The sequence below is a fragment of the Hippopotamus amphibius genome, chromosome 5, assembly GCF_030028045.1.
Source record: "Hippopotamus amphibius kiboko isolate mHipAmp2 chromosome 5, mHipAmp2.hap2, whole genome shotgun sequence".
Lineage (NCBI taxonomy): Eukaryota > Metazoa > Chordata > Mammalia > Artiodactyla > Hippopotamidae > Hippopotamus > Hippopotamus amphibius.
In genome coordinates, this window is record NC_080190.1 from 154,635,991 (window position 1) to 154,642,016 (window position 6,026).

A 6,026-nucleotide genomic window follows, 5' to 3' on the forward strand; every position below is an offset into this window, starting at 1 on the left:
CTGTTAAATCCCTATTTTATGGTTTACTAGATTTGAAGAGAGAGAAATTTGGCAAACAACAGCATGAAAGTCAAAGAATTAGAATATAGTTGCATTCGAGATCAGAGGTCATAATTATAATAATTGAACTGATAACAGCCCGTCTTATGAACTTTGATCAAGGGAAAAGAATAGTAAAAGTTTATCAGAGAGTTTGGCTATCAGTTTAGGAAGATCTTCAAAGGTGCTAAGTGTTTTGAAAAGAGCTATTTTCAAGGCTATCTCTGCATTGGTAAAGAAGAGTGTAGAATTCTTTGTTTTTAAAGTCCTTTCTTTCACACTCATTGCTACACCTGAGCATCAATACCTTTGTGTTTGACAGGGATGATTTCACAATTAGCAAGTTAAAACAACCTAAGACTACACTCTTGAGAGCAGTGATGGTTTGCCACTGTGTCTCTTGTTTAAAACTGGGTATCAAACACATTGTATTGAATACTCTAATTGGGCACTCAAATAGTTTTTCAATAAATTAACAAGTTAGATTTTCATTGTTTGAATAAAATACTGAAGATAGTCTATTGAATAAGAAGTTTAATAAGATAGGTAGAATAGAAAAGCATGGTTATATAAATGAAAACTTCATAGATTATTTTTCATGACTGGTCTCTAATAAGTATTTTAAAATTGTTTTTTGATCTGAATCCTTTTATTTTTTCTATAATACTAATTCATTAAGAATACTTCACAACTTGTGTAGGTCTTTGGATGGACAAGAAGAGATAGTGAGTCTGAACTCATGTAGATAGTTTTAACTAATATCCAATCTTTCGCATCAAGTCTTTAAATACCAAAATTGGCTAAGTATTGACTTCCTCCTGGGAAGAATGTGTATATCTGAAGGTTGTAGAGAGCTGGAATGAGTGATGTTCTCCAACTTCTGATGAAAAAGAATCAAACTAAATTCAAATCCGTGACTTTTAAAAATCATTAGATGTACAACACCAAGAGTGAACTCTAAGATAAACTATGGACTTTGGGTGTATGAATGTAGGTTCATCAATTGTAACAAACCTACTACTCTGGTGAGGGATGTTGATAATGAGAGTGGCCATGCCTGTATGGGGGCAGGGAATATATGGGAAATCTCTGCACCTTCCTCAATTTTCTGTGAACCTAAAACTGCTCTTATGAAATAATCTTAATTTAAAACAAACAAATACTCATTGGAGATCAAGGTTGCAGAACAAATAACTGGCCCAAAAGAGACAGTGATATCAGGGAGAGAAGACATACAAATATACGCTTACCTCGGGCAGATGTAGCTGGACACTAGTAAGAAGAGCTCTTACTAGTTGGAAAATTGATGAGGGCTGTGTGTGGGCTGGTGGAACAGTGTGAAACTCCTGGGTGCTGCAGAAACTGGGCAAGTCTGCACCCTTTTGTTGGTTTGCAACCATGGGAGCTTCCCAAGTGAAATCTGAAATTGGCCCCATACACAGAGGGCAAGGAGAGACCGAAGAAAGAGGCAGAGCCCTCCAGATTGGTAGGTGGCAGGTTTAAGAGACAAGGGAACTCCCATCCAAGTCTTGTCTTGGGCAACTGCAAGATGAGTAGATCTCTGCCCCCACCCGCAAGAATCTTAAAAGTTTATGCAAAGGCCTTAACAGGGTTCAGTCACATATTCAGTCCAGATAGTCTCAATAGCATGTTACTCTTTCAAGGTGGAATCCTTGAAAATGGGTCCCACTGTGGGAATGGTGGGCAGAGCATATGTTCCAAGGACAGGTGGGGTGAGGAGCCTCTGATTGCCCAGCTCCAGCTCTTAGGCTAATGGGGGCTCACATCCCCTGGACGACCTCCTCTAATACTTTCGCAGGCTCTTTCTCCATGAACCCCATTGAGCATTCTCAGAAAGAACTGTAAGATCTTGAAGGGAGGGGCAGTAGCTCTATAGGGAGAACAAGACACCTCACCCAAAGAACAAAAGCATTAATCTGGGGGGCAAGGGTGAAATTGCTGGCTTAGGATATCAGGAAATACTCCTTGCAGCTGAGGAGAGGGAACAGGAGTGGGAAAAGGTCTATTCTTAGGACAAAGCATAAAATTAAGTGCTGAACCCACAACTGCAGCCAGGGGAGGGGCAGGAAGACTGAGAATGCCGCATACCCCAGGGGCACAGGTGTGCCCAAGAGCCTTAACCAGAACATCAAAGACCACACCTCCCCCTCCTCACCATGAAGCTGAGAAACCTCAAATGACAACAGCAAAATACTGCTGGCCGAGGGTTGGGAGAGGAATAAGAATGTGCAAAGAGAACCAATTTGAGGCACAACTCAAAGGGGACACCTGAAATTCAGGATCCAACAGCCATTGCTCTGATGCACATCAGCCACCTTAGAAACAGGTGTCTATAGCGACTAGAAACCTGTGATGCCCTGTGTATGACCATAGCAACAAAAACAACAGCAAATCACAAAACTAGTCCGATTACTAACCGGATTAATGGAAGGCCTTCCTTTACAATTCTAGCAGAAGGAAAGGCTTGCTCTTATCCAGGTATTAAAACTATTTACCTCAGTTCCAATGACCTACCCAATATATTTGGCTTTAACAAAATAACATGAGACAGACAAAAAGGCAAGAAAAATATCAGCACGTTCCCAAGTACAGAGTAATCATCAGAATTAATTAAGACAAAGTCAGTAATTAAGACAGTAGGAAGCAGTATAGTACTGGCACAAAAACAGACACATAAACCAAAGGAACAGAGTAGAGAGCCCAGAAATGAATGCACACTTATGTGGTCAATAAATTTAGAGGCAAGAATTTGCACTAAGGAAAAGATAGCCTCTTCAATAAATGGTGTTGCGAAAACTGGACAGCTGCATGCAAAAGGATGAAACTGGACTATTTTCTCACACCATATACAAAAATAGACTCAAAATGGGTTAAAGACTTAACTGTAAGACTTGAAACCGTAACACTCCTAGAAGAAAACATAGGCAATATGACCTCTGACATCAGTCTTAGCAATAGTTTTTGGGATATGTCTCCTCAGGCGAGGGAAACAAAAACAAAAATAAACAAATGGGACTACATCAAACTAAAAAGCTTTTGCACAGCAAAAGAAACTATCAACAAAGGAAAAGGTCACCTACTGAATGGGAGAAGGTGTTTGCAAGTGATGTATCCATTAAGGGGTAAATATCCAAAATATACAAAGAACTCATGCAACTCAACATCAAAAAAAAAAAAATCCAATTAAAAAATGGACAGAGGACCTGAATAGACATTTTTCCAAATTAGACATACAGATGGCCAACAGACACATGAAAAGATGCTCAACATCAATAACCATCAGGGAAATGCAAATCAAAACCTCAAGGAGATATCACCCCACACCAGTCAGAATGGCTATCATCAAAAAAACAAGTAACAAGTGTTGAGGATGTGGAGGAAAGGGAACCCTTGTGCACTGTTGGTGGGGATGTAAATTGGTGCAGCCATTACGCAAAGAAGCATGCAGGTGCCTCAAAAAATTAAAACAGAATTACCATTCAATTCACCAAAAATCCCACTTCTGCATATTTTTCTGAAGAAAACGATGTTTATTGCAGCAGTGTTTACAATAGCCAGGATATGGAAGCAACCTAAATGCTATCAGTAGATGAATGGATAACAAGGATGTGGTATATATACAACTGGATACTATTCAGCCATAAAGAAGAATGAACTCATGCCATTCGTGACAACATGGATGGACCTAGAGGATAATATTCTAAAGTGAAATAAGACAGAGAAAGACAAATGGCATATGATTTCAGTTATATGTGTAACGTAAAAAACAAAACAAGTGGACTAACAACAAAACAGAAGCAGAGTCATTTCTACAGAGAACAAACAGGTGGTTGCCAGAGGGAGGAGGATGAGGGAAGTCCGGGGATGAATGAAATACGTGAGGGAGATTAAGAGGTACATATTTCCAGTTACAAAATGAATGAGTCACAGATATGACATGTACAGCATGGGGAATATAGTCATTAATAATGTAATATCTTTGTATGGTGATAGGTGGTAACTAGAATTATCCTGGTGGTCATTTTGTAATGTATAGAAATATCAAATCACTGCGTTGCACACCTGGAGCTAATATCATGTTGTAGGTCAAGTATACTTCAAAGGGAAACTCAGAAATTCATAGGAAATGAGATCAGATTTGTGGCTACCAGAGGTGGGGGGTGGGGGGAGGGTGGAGGGGTGAGAATTGGATGAATGTGGTTAAAAGGTAGAAACTTCCAGTTATAAGATAAATAGTACTAGGCGTATAATATACAACGTGGTTAACGTAATTAACACTGCCATATATTACATATGGAAGTTAAGAGAGTAAGTCCTGAGTTCTCATCACAAGGAAGAATATTTTTATTTTATTTTGTATCTGTATGAGATTATGGATGTTCACTAAACTTGCTATAATTATTTCATGATGTTTAAACCAAATAATTATGCTGTACACCTTAAACTTATACAGTGCTGTATGTTGATTATATCTCAATAGAACCAGAAGGAAAAAAGACTGTGTGGTATTGGTGAAAAGATAGGCTTATGGATAAATGGGACAGAATATAGAGCCCAGAAATATACTCACAGAAATGTAATCAAATGATTTTTTGACAAAGACGCAAAGGCAATTAAATAAATGCTAGTCTTTTCAACTAATCCTATGAGTACAAGTGGATGACCATGTGTAAAAAAAAAAAGGACTTCAATACATATCTCACATCTTATACAAAACTTCTCTCAGTTGTCAAAGTTAATATCAACAGTAATTAGTCATGCTGGTATCATTTGCACCTGGTATGATGTGAGAAAGGCCATTACCTATGTGATATTCTTTCCCCAAATTCATAACATCATCTATTCATGAGAAAACAGGCAGACTGAAATTGAGGCATATTTTACGAAATAGCTCACTAGGGATATTTTATGCCATCTTTTCAATGATTATGTTAAGTCTAAAATTATTTCAAAATTAAAAGTTTTGAAAAAGAGAAACTGACATGAATTTATCCATTATATCTCCCCTGGAGGAGAAGCTGGAGGCAGACTGAACCCAAAGGAGCAGCCAGGGAAGCCAATCAAATTAGCATCTGAAGGATTTATATTTGATGCCATTCACTTCCAAACTTTTCTTATACTTAGCTGATATGTGACAGGCCATTTCACTTTCTGTGCACAGGAACTTTGGTGGAGGAATTGGAGCTTTGGAAGGGAACGTGCTGGCTGTTAGTTAACCCCTGTCCTCCTGTTTATGCCTTCAGCACTTAATTTTCACAATGTTTTCCACTCCCAGTATTGCAGTCTTGGGACTCATTCTCCAGGTTTGAGCCTCTTGATTTTACCTATGCCTTTTATTTCCCAAGTTTATGAGTTTGTGTTACATTTACCTGGATCTACCCTCTGACAAAGCAGCCATAGTGATCTGATTGCACAAAGGTAAGGTTGATCTGTGTTACATTCTAAACCATAGTAAAGTGACAGAAAAGAGAAATATAGACTGTGGAAGAATGGGGTATAGTTGCCCTGTTCACCGTGATATCCCCTTCTGGGAACTGCAGCTGATGAAGATGGACCCTCACTAGCCATGTATTTACATCAGTCCGCACCTAGGATAAGCAGAGTCTCTCTGCTAGGAATTTGACATTTTGAACTAAAAGGTACAAAAATATAAGACTAAGAGAAAGTGTAGGAACTTCTGCCGTCAAGGGGCCCAGAGTTATCTTAATTCTACTGTTTCTGAGGCTTGGATACAACTTGTATTAGTACCTGTAGCTGTTGTGGCAAATTACCACAAATGGGGTGGTTTAAAACAACAGATATTAATTCTCTCATAGTCCTGGAGGCCAGAAGTCCAAAATCAGCAGAGCTGTGCTCCCTGCAGAGGCTCTAGGGAAGAAAATGTTCCTTTCTTCCCTAGCTTATGGCTTATTGGCTTGTAATGACATCACTCCCATCTCTGCCTCTATCTGCACATCATCTTCTCT